Source organism: Haemaphysalis longicornis, unplaced genomic scaffold (genome assembly GCF_048455015.1).
Source record: "Haemaphysalis longicornis isolate Haplotype H1 unplaced genomic scaffold, Haemaphysalis longicornis Haplotype H1 scaffold_1, whole genome shotgun sequence".
Taxonomy (NCBI): Eukaryota; Metazoa; Arthropoda; class Arachnida; order Ixodida; family Ixodidae; genus Haemaphysalis; species Haemaphysalis longicornis.
In genome coordinates, this window is record NW_027526203.1 from 379,278,047 (window position 1) to 379,289,740 (window position 11,694).

General features: G+C 47.6%; 1 protein-coding gene across 1 annotated transcript in view; it reads left to right on the forward strand.

Annotated features, from left to right (window-relative positions):
* The window catches only part of LOC144155162 (transmembrane protein 64), a 72,137-nt gene that overhangs the window by 18,594 nt on the left and 41,849 nt on the right, over positions 1 to 11,694 (forward strand). The gene's annotated exons all lie outside the window — the stretch shown is intronic.

Sequence of the window (11,694 nt, forward strand, 5' to 3'; positions counted from 1 at the left end):
TCGCAATATTGCCCGAAACATCCACTTCTGAGCTGATGTATTAAGCGAGAGCAATAAACAGCATTGTTAAATTGACGCTCAACTTGTTCACTGCGTCATATGTACCATTCTTTTTTTAAATTTTCTCTGGGTAATATAATAAAAATTTAAAACCAATTATATATCATTTAAATATAAAAAACAAGGAGTGACGCATATTCACATAACCTCCCACGTAAAAACTTTGTACACTTGCCGATACCTTTTGAATAAACGCGATAAGCAGGCGCTAACAATGCTTAACGTTCAAAAACAAGCTGTAAAAAACCAGCGCCGCGTCCTGTAATATTTGTGCCTCTTTCGGTGTCTTCGAGTTACCACGCATTATGGATCTTATAAGAGTTGGGTTTATAGTGTGCCAAAAATTACCGAAACAGGAGTATTCCTCGCGAAATGCCCTATGAAAAGTTAGCATTCCCAACCAGTTTACCTATGACGAGTAGGCCTAAGACGAGTGGCCTTGTAACAAGTGGGCAATACCCACACGCATACATCACAGTAAATTTCAGGACTTTTACTCCTTCAGGAACGCGCCGCCGTGTCTAGTATCGCCGCGTAGGACGTGGCAAACTCCGATGTCCAAATTACGGACACTTTATGTACGTAATTTGGACATCGGAGTTGTCTTGTATATACAGCATATATACAACACAACTGCGATAGCCCGCAGTGGGGCTTAGAAAGTGCTTGGCATGGTCTAACCGGCGCCCCGGAATTCCAACCGCGACCTGCCGCAAGTTCAACAGAAAAAAACCCTCTTGCTCTCATAGGGCCACACATCATGCTTGGCCCTTCGAGAGCAAGAGGGTTCAACCCAATCAGGTGGGCTGGGGCACCTTAACGTTTCAATGCATTTTCTATGCGGCCCTAGCTCTAGCGTGCCATGTTGCTTCAACTCCTAAAAAAAAAAAAAAAAGAAACACGCGCAACAAGTTGCACCGCCAAAGCAATGTTCTTCGCGCAGCGACTAATTCATCGCTACCCACACCTCGCTATCAAAACGCAGCGTAACAGCTATTGCTTGCCAGTCGTGCGCTGCCTTATCATTCGCAGTCGGTAGATAAGTGCCCGACGGTCAACGTTGCCACGGAAAAGTCGGCTGTGTTCTTTCCACACTTATTCTCGATAAACAAACGCTGACGCGGAAGCCGGGAATTTCAAAAACTGAACCGCATGCGGCACGTGGTGGCCAAAGCCCGCACTACTGGCCATGAGCCGCAAAGCTGGACATCAGTTTCTTCATCATTTTTATCTCCTTTTCTGTGAGCACAATTGTGGGCACGCTGATACATTTGTCGGGTTTCACGACAGCATACTGAAGGCCTCAATCACTTTCCGAACGAACCCTTGGGGTTTTTTAGCGTGATAGCACAGTTGCTTGCTTCAACTTTGGTTTGCATCCCCATCCCCAAGGTGGCCCGGCGATTGTAGTTGATTGCACGCATTGTTGTGCTCTCGCAATCTATCATTTAAACACCGGCCCGTTTGTCCGATGTAGGATGTGCCGCAGGGAAATGGAATTTCATAAACAACTCCAACTGCGCACTTAACAAATTTGTTGACGCGTTTTACTCCTCCCTGCGGCGCATCCTATACCATCGGACAAACGGGCCGGACAAGACACTGACGGTTGGACTTACAGGTTCCATTCCAAACGACGGATGCGTATTCTAATTTGGGCAGGCAGATTGATGAATAAAGCTTTAGAAAAGGAACAGGAGAGGTGAAATCTCTGGTAAACCTGCACACCGCACCCAGAGAACGGAGTGCCCGCCCGACCATCGGTCGTATATGGGGAGTGAAACTGAGGGAACTGTCGAAGAGTACTCCAAAGTATCTAACCTCGGAAACTTTTGAAAGACGAGCATTATTAAGAGTGTAAGAGAATTGGAACGGATGTGTTTTCCGGCAGTAGGTGACAATTGGTCTTTGATGAATTCAGAATTAAGCCCTGCTCAGCACACCAGCTTACGAAAAATCAGATGTCATGTTGAAGTGCGAGGCAGTCCTCAGGGCAATTAACTAATTTGTAAACCTTTGTATCGTCAACATACAAGAGGAAAAATGAACTCTCAAGAGCTACGGATACGTTGTTAATAAAAATAGAACAGAAGAGGGCCCAACACGGACCTCTGAGGTATGCCGCTGGTAAGAATGTATTCGATAGATGTTTGGCCATTTACACTAACATAACAGCATCTATTAAAGAGATCGCTGCCGAAGAGCGTCAACACCGCACAGCAACAGCTTTTTGAGCGACAGTGGGTGAGTGACAAGGTGGAAAGCCTTACTTAGATCACAGTAAACTGCATCAATCTAACCGCGGTCTGTGACTGCTTTGGAAGCATGCGTCATAAAGCAAGCAAGATTAGTGGTCGTTGACCGCCCAGTTATGAAGCCATGCGGGTAACAACACATTTTTCACGCACGAAGACAATACTGTATGTAACTGTAAAAGCAATAGTAACTGTATGTAACTGTAAAGGCAATAGAAACGTCAGATATGCTATCTCCCTTGTTATCGAGGAGGTTAATGTTTCCTGAAGGATTTTTAGATGTTTGTGAACGTAGTACGTGGCCCCAGAAAGCTTTAGCATCATGTGTTGCATTAGCTTCAACTGCGGTGATGTGGTTAGACCTATCGCGTTTAAGCAGATATTTACAGTGAGACGTGAGTTGACTTGAACTCACTCTTGCACCTTTCATGCCCTGTTTTTTTGGCCTGTCTGTGAGCTTGATCTTTCCTTCCGAGGGCCCGTTTTAGTCCAGCTGAAAACCAGTACGGAAAATTGCCTTTCTTTTCTGTTACTTTAGGTACAAATCTGCTGAAGCCGTCGTGGAGAACTTTAGTGAAACAATCAGTTTGCGCATCAGCGTCATTGAAGTTGGCTATTGGCGACCAGTCGGTGTCATTAAGAAAGTGAAATAAACCGATGTACGAGCAAAGTCGCCCACGAGCAAAGTGGGGGACTTTGTGGAGGGGGGGGACCCCACGAGCAAAGTCGTAACCGCTCCTGTGGTGGAGGAGAGATACTTTACGCACAGAAATGAGTAGAGGACGAAGAAACTTATCAGGATTTACCAGTTCAATGAAGGTGTGTGAGACATCGGCGGCTTCCCAGTTGGTCAAACACAAGTCTAAAACATTCCCGCAAGAATTTCTAATGGAGTCACACTGCAGTAATGATGTAAAGGAAACAAAATCTAGTAAAATGTCACATTTATGAAGTATGGGATAGTATGCCTTATTAATTATCTGCGTGTCCCATGAAATCCCGGGAACGTTGAAGTCCCCAGTGATCAGAATTTTGTCATTAGTGTTAGATGTTGCAATAGTTTTAATGGGATTTATGGCATTTTTGAAGTTAGAAGGATGCATCTCGGATGATATGTAATAGGTACATAACAAAACGCGTTTGCCCTGAGAACATAGCACCTCTAACCAGGTAGCATATTCTTCAAGGTCAATTCGGCGTTTACACTTTGTCGAATTGTGAAGGGCAACAAGCACACCACCACCACTTTGTTTGCTGTGCGAAGGATCATGGTCACGCCGGAAAACTTGATAACTTGGAGGGAGAAGGAAAGTCGAATTAATGTCAGGGCACAACCAAGTCTCTGTCAGAATGATAGCAGGAAATCATGATGAAACAACATTACAAAAAAACAGTTTATTTAGTTCCAAGCCCACGGACATACTGGTAAAAAAAATCGAAGCCGTAATTACTTGCCATCAGGATGCTCCTCTACATGCATCATTTTAGCATGCAGCTTTTCACTGAAAGGCTTGTAGAAGCAGTGCCTAGGACAGAGTGCAGGGTCTCTCAGTAGCTGGGAACCAGCGCCGCCGACGGCAACGTAGAAGGAGGCACAGGAGTCATGTCGCGTTTTCGGCTGTTTTCAAAAAAGCGGCACAACCCCTAACCAGACAGGTGTGCAGAAATAATAATAATAATAATAGAATAATATTAATATTTCGGGGCACTTAAGTTTGTTTACGTGCTTAAATTTGAGTGCGAATTCATGATCATTTATCATCAAGCCAATATCACCATCAGTATTATAATCACGTAAATATATTTCTTGTGGGTGCCTTAACGGCACACCACTGCTTCCGGATCCCCCTGTGCGCACACATACACAGGGTCAAACCACCCGCTGCTCGCTGTTAATTCCCAGCCGGGTCGCTTACGGTGCTTGCGCACAAATATGGCCTCGCGGGCTTAAACCGGCACTTTCAGGTGGCCGGTTCGAGATTAAGTGTCGTTCTTATCATGTTTTGTAGTTGGGGGAAGGGGTGTGGCTGCAACATGTCGTCAAACTCGGGCGACCTGCTTCTCCAGCTCTCCTCCCTCGTTTCTTCCTCTTCGCGCTGAAGCGCTTCTCAGATCTTAAATTAATGATGTTTTGAACGCAGGACAACTTCGATGGTGAGCGCGTTGTTGCGCGCGCGCACGCACGCACACGCACGCACGCCGGGCACGTTTTGAACGGAGGACAGCTTCGATGGGGAGCGCGTGGTGTTAGCACACACACATTGGGACGTTCGTTTTCCCCAAGGAAAGCTACCCTTCGGCGAAGCTCGTGCATTTGGCTTGAGCGAGGTACTCTGACAGTGCGCTTGCACCGACACTACTCTCATGCAAGCTTTTCTTACCTCCGTGGCGAAATACTATGAGCAGGAAGAGAAATATGGGCAGTGCAATTGTTCGGCACTGGCATGACCGGAAATTTTTCGCGGCTATGCTATTAATACCTTTAGGTAGAAGTAACAGCAGCAATTTTGGTTTGTCTGTCGGCCTGTCTGCCTGCCGCTTAAATCTGTAACCAGAATCAGCTAGAAAAAAAATTAATCGAAGCCCTCGCAGCCGTGTCTGCTTCGCGAACTTGAATGGCCCAACGCGCATGCACGGCTTGCTCTAAATTGAGTATTTGCCGCACTCCGTTTGCAAGCCTAGGGCCCTACTCTCGACTGCGCAAATTCACATTGAACTGTGAATTTGCTGGAAGTCTTTTTTGATTGGCTTTCAATTTTGGTCACGTGCTTCCGGTTGACAAAGCGGTTGTGTGTGCGGTCGTCATTTTGACGTTTTATGACATTTACGGGCTCCATTTCGAAAGTTTGCCTTGTTTCTCTTTGCTGATAGCGTGTAATTCTTGGCCGGCAATGAAAAACTAGTCCAAATGCAGCGGACATGACAGCGTACGCCTGTCTTTGCTATTCAACAACAATACGGCGTGTATGTCACGCAACCTCTGTGATTGGCTGAAATGGCGTGACGTAATTTAAACAGCTGGTGGGAAAGATCACGTCTTGGCAACTTCAGCCTGCGTAAAAGTGACGTCATGTTACGTAACAGCTTGAAAATGGCGGCTTCTGTCACCATGAAATAGGGCAAAAAAATTCACCGACCTTTGGCGCCGTGAAAACCCTGTGAATTTGCAGCAGGCGCAGTTTCGCATGACGTGCGGTTTAGAGCATGTTTTCTACCGAAAGAAATAATAGTTTTGACTGTTTACAAGTCAGCTATCACGGAGCACACAAATAACGGGCCGTAATTTGCTTTTATGTTTGGAAATAAAATAAAAATTATTTGTTTGGCGTAACAGCAACATAAGTGGGCAGTACAGGCCTCTCCATGACAAAGAGATCCCGATGCATGGCATTTGTCCACACTCCTCCTAGTGAACTGCTGGGTCACATGATCGAATTCAAGAGAAAAATAACAAAGAAAAGGGACTGTTTTATGCGTTACTGCACTGATTTAAGTCGAGCGTGATGAATGAGTGAATCGTCGACATCGGTACGCTCCGCGATTATCAGGCGTTACGCTTCGTTGCCCTTGTGCGTCTTACAAGTGATGGTCGCGCCCGTCTTTTTCTGTGATCACGCCATAAACTTTTAACATGGCAGCAGACGATAGCGTGGCGGCGGTGGCGGCGGTGGCGGCCGGGAACGCAACAAAGCTTGCATTGAAGCAGAGAGCTCAACTATGTCACTAAAAGCGATTGAAAGAAATAAATAGATGCGGTAAAAAAGATTGTGTGGCGTTCTTTAGCTCAACATCCCCCTTTTGCTCGCTTTTATATAACGTTACTCGATCGCCTTGTGATGTTGCCGCCAATTTTGATCTGCGGAATTGTGTTTCCCTTGCCAGCGTCAGCTACCGTCTTAATTTTTATAATACATGCCAAGGGTATTTATATCTTCTATGCGCAATATTTGATACCTTGATTGTGATCTTTATGAGTGCAGCGTCAAATTACACTGCATTTCGTTATACCTATACGTGCATCCCGTAACTGATTGCTTACGTGGTGCTTACGCAAAAAAAAAAATATTAACATGGCGAATTCACTGTGAATTTGTGCAGCCGAGAATAGGGCCCCTAGTATGCGCTCCGCCTCAAGTGGCTTTTGCGTCTTGAATTGTGGAATGCAAATACAAATCCGTACGAGTGGGTGCTACGGAAGGATTGCGAAACATGCGCATTGGTTCACGCACAATCCACGGAGTGTGCTTGGTTGTGCATGTGTCGTTTCGATAAGAGCGAATAGCGCGTCCCCCGCCGTAGCGTAATGAAATGTGCGTGCTTATTGGCTGTTTAATGGTCTAAGTGTAGTTGAATTTGTTTTTTGGGGGAGGCGCACTATAACGAGAATCCCGGATATGTTACGCATGCATTTCTCCCTGTGTATCGGAAAGCGGGCCCGTGTTCGTAAAGCGGCGTGAAAAACATTGTTGTAAAATTACGGCTCAAAACATTTACAACGTGGAATTCTGCATGATTGGAGATTTTTAAGAAAGAACCTTCACGTAATTTCTCTTGAAGTAAGCGCATTATAGAGTTGGCACTATTTTCCGCTACTTTATATGCTTGGTGCATTCCGGGAAAAAGCAGTGAAAAACTATAAATGTCGAAATGCTGTTTTGAAACTACGATTAAAGCACTTCCAAGAGCTAGCTAGGTTAACGACGCTTATATCGATTCATCGTACAGCCTGACGCGATGTAATTTCTAGCTGCATTTGCATTAAGGCGTTAATCGTATGGTTATACAATCGTGATTTTAGCTTTTAAAATGGCCGCAAAAAAGTGACGCCGGAGAACTCCCGGAGGATTGAAAGCTACGCTTCGGATGTCAAAATACGGCCTGCTTTGGTCTATAGCAGCTTGCCGCGGCGTGAATGAATAAAACCACGTTTATTCCACATTACAATGTGCCGAAGGCACTGCGGTTGAAAGTGCCGCGGCGTGTGCGTCCCTTGTATCCGCCTATCCAGTAGCAAGAGCGTCTCGGCATTTCGAGTGACTCGCACGCTGACACATCGATATCGTTGCACTCAAGCGCAGTCCGGGCACCACTTCCTTCGCTCTGCGAAGCGGGAGTTCTTACTAAGTCCGTCTCGCCGGCTGTGCGCGCAGGCGTGGGCACAAAATGACTGTTGGGGGAGACAAGCGGCCAGGTTTCGATACACCAGCAGTGCAACCTGCCTTGCACCTCCCTCCATGGTGCTTTTCTTCCTCCATGGTGCTTTGCTCCCTCCTTTGCTCCCTCCAAAGTGATTTGCTCCCTTGGAGGGAGCAAAGCACCTGCCCTGTTCCCTCCACACGAGGTGGCGGGATTCGAATCCTGGCGCCTGTATCTCTCATGGTCACGGTTGAACGAAGACCGCCTCCGTAAGATTTTAGCTTGCGCTAAGTAAAAAAATTGGCGCAGCGTGCACCAGTGGTGCAAGGCTGGAGAAACTGCACAGCCGGCGGCCCCTCTCCCTTCGTCGGAGACCCGGCTGTTGCATAATCAGCACCAGCAGCAGCCCACTAGGTCCACTGCAGGACAAAGGCCTCTCCCATCCGCCTCCAACCGCTTCTGTCCCGCGCCGCTGGAGTCCAATCTTTGCCCCCGAATTTCCCAACTTCGTCCCTCCGTCGAGTAATTGGCATTCCTGTTTTTCTAGACCCTTCTCTGGGTGTCCACTGTGTCACCTGGTTGTCCACCGAGTGTCATCTCGCCTAATTACGTGGCCAGCCCAAGTCCATTTCTGTTTCTTTATTTCAACTATGATATATTCTACTCAGTTTCTTCTCTGATCCAGGTAGCTCGTTTCCTGTCTCTAGGTGTTACTCCGATCATTTTTCGTTCTATGGCGTTTTTTTCCCAATTGGCTGCACATGTTATTGTTCCCCACCGCTGCTAACGTGTACCCCGCGTGCCTTTGGGGTGGTGAGAGGCCTAAGGAACAATAGTCGACAGTACCAGCTTTTGCGCCTGCTTAAACGGATGGACATGAGCACTGCGGCCATTCAGGAGAGAAAGCTCTGCGGAGATGAGGATATATCGGCAGCATTAGAGCCTTTTTTAGAGCGTATAGTGTTTGTGTTAGCCACTCCGCAGGCTTGTCTGGGAGATGCTTCGTCTTCATCAGCAAGAGCATAGGGTTTTCCTGTCTCTCGTGCAGTACCGATACTTCACGGCGTTTTATTTGTTGGGACCTTGTCATTGCAGGTGTTGAGTGGCGTGTTATTTGCCTCTACGCACCTGGGAACTGCCGTGAGCGTACCTCGTTTTTTCTGTCGCTTAGGGACTTTCTACGCACGCAACGAAAAGTCCTCCCCATGGGGGACTTCAATTGTGTATGTATATAGTGCGCAGGATCGTTCTAGGCCTGGCGTGCATTATGACCGCAGCGCAGCCACCCTGGCTGATCTAGTGCACGAGCATGGTCTTGTTGATGTTGGAGAGAGTAAAGGGAGTTCCGTGCACTTCACCCACTTTCAGTGTAGCTCTTACGCACGCCTGGATCGAATTTACATTTCTGCAGAAGAAATTGCTGAGATTTCCGACTATAATGTGCGCCCTATTTTTTTCAACGACCACTGTATGGTATCTGTTTGCTTCGGTAGATCAAGGCCGCGTGGCGTGCTGCCTCAGTGGGATCTATGTAAGCTCAATGTCTCTTTACTGGCTGATGAAATCTTTTGCAGAAGTAGTTCGTAGTGTTTACGCAGCACTTTTGCAATATCTGACCTTTCATTATATCAACAACGGGATCTTTTTAAGCAAGAGGTAAGGAACTCTGCTATAGAAGAGTCAGATCGTCTTGCGTTTCTAAAACGCTTTCATGTGCGTGAACTTTCCCGTACATTGGTGGAACGTCATGAACTGGATCTCAGTATAGATGAAATTGGCATAACTAAAGGACGATTGCAGCAATACGTTACTGAAAAATACCACGGTGCTTCTAATCGATCCAGAACATGAAGGTTTTTTGAGAGTTATCCCACTCGCCGTTCGCTGTGTGATGAGCGCCAATCGGCTCTTGCAAAGGAGATAATTGAGATCCATTATAATGGTACTAAATATACCGAAGCAACTGATACTGCCGGTGCATTCCATGCTCATTACAGCATGTTATTTGGTGGGCCCAATGTCGTGGGTCAAGAGCTTGACTTTCATTCTCTCATTGGCTTACTTCCAAGGCTTCCGGACATGTGCTGGGGTTTCCGGCCCTATTACACTGCAAGAGGTTAAGATTGCTATCTCTTCGCTTAAGACGAAGAATAAGACCCCTGGACCTGATAGACTGAGCGGGAATTCTATCAAGTTATCTGATATCCTTGCTGCAGTGCTCTTGGACATATTCATTGCCGCATATGACCATGGTGTTTTGCCGCCAACCTTTTACTCCGGGCACACAGTGTTAATACCCAAAACTGCAGATGAACACGAGCTGAGATCTGTAGAGGGCTATCGCTCAATCTCCCTCTGCAATGTTGACTATAAAATATTTGCAAAAGCTTTATCTAACCGTCTTCAACATGTAATTTCTAGTTTAGTTGAGTCTGACCAAACAGGCGTATTCGGAACAGAAGTATTCAGACGAATATACGTATTGTTCGTTCTATACTGAAGTGCGTGTCTGATTCGGTTGAACAGGTGGCCCTTACCCAAATTGACCTTGCAAAAGCATTTGATCGGGTGTCTCACGATTTTTTATTCGCACTTTTGGAAGCGGCTAATGTAGGTTATGTGCTGTATCAAGGCATTCAGCTTTGCTACAAACATCGTACTACACAATGTCAATGTCAATGAAAATGTCATCGTACTACACAATGTCAATGTACTACACAATGACTTCAATCGCGTTCTCTCGAAGCCGGTTCATATCAGGTCGTCTGTTAGACAGGGCTGCCCACTATCGCCTCTGTTGTTTGCACTGTACATAGAGCATCTTTGCCTCAGCATACAACAGAGCCAAAGCGTACGTGGTTTTTCGTTAGCGTCATGGGAAGTTAAAGTTCTTGCGTATGCCAATGACATCGCCTATTTTTGTGCTGACAAGCGTAGTGTTCAAGAAGCCCTTGTATTGACTAAGGAGTTTTGTGATGTGTCTGGAGCGGCCATGGATATGGAGAAAATAAAGGAGAGAGAGAAAGGAAGGACGGAAAGGCCGGGAGGTTAACCAGGTGTAGAGCCAGGTTTGCTACCCTGCACCGGGGGAATGGGGTTTAGGGGATAACAGCGAGGGCGGGAGAAGAGTGTGGGGATCCTGGCGCCCGAGCCATTGCGCGATCGCTAGGTTTGTGCCATTGCGCGGCGCTTTTCCCCCTCTCTCCTCGAAATGCCGGCTCGTCTCGGCGCCACTGTATAGAGCTGAGCCGTCTTCTCAAACTCCTGCCTGAGGTGAAGGCTGCAGCGACCGTTGCGGCGATAAAACACTGTCAGGCAGCGGGCGCTCTGCCCTGGTGTTGGAGCTAACCTCACCTCATTGGCCCGTTTGAATGATTCCCGAACCCCACTCTCGCCGGGACGCGGACGCGCGCGCTGCGCGGGGGTCCGTTCGGGGGAGACGCTCAGGAGGACAGCCGAAGGTGCGTAACGATTTTCATCACCGCCCGGCCGCAGCTCTTTTGCGCCGGCTCTACGTCCGCAAGCCCTTCCGGCTGCCGGCCCGTGCCTTCGGTTGATCCTCAGTCCCTTCGCCCACATATTAGCCGTACCTGACACTCGACGATCGCGCCGTGCGGTACGTGCCTGGGAACGGAAGGACAGTGTCTTTCTATTGCGAGCCCATCGGCCAGCACCCCAGATTTTGCCCTTATTGCTGACTGAGCCCACCGGTTCAGCGCGCCGATGACGCGCACACTTGCACGTGGTGCCAGATCGCCCATCGCCCCTTTTCACCCACGGGGATGTTGAAATGTAACTGAAGGAGTTGGCGCTAATAAACGCCTTCTTCTGATGTACTACACTGGGCTTATTCCTTTGTCGCCCCCTACTCCACCTGCCCAACAGAGGCGGCGTTGAGCTGGCGCGACGGCGTCTCAGTTCCGTGAGCGTTCTCAAATAGCTCGAACCCGCGGTGGCTCCTCGCAATGTGCATGAGTGCATGCCTTGTGCAATTCTAGGGTGGTGCATATTGTGAGGTAGAGACCACAAGAGGAAGGAATAGAAGTAGGGAGGCGCACTCTCTAGTCCCATTTTGGAAACTACAGTCTTTCCTGCAAATTCATTTCGCTCAGAAAACGTAGAAGGGCTTTCGCCGCCTTCTGTGAACTCGATGGTGGAGACCGATGACCTAGGATAGTCTCCACTGTAAGTGGTCGATTGTCCAATCTTCTGAGCGCGGTGGAAAGCACGCTCCTCTCCGAAG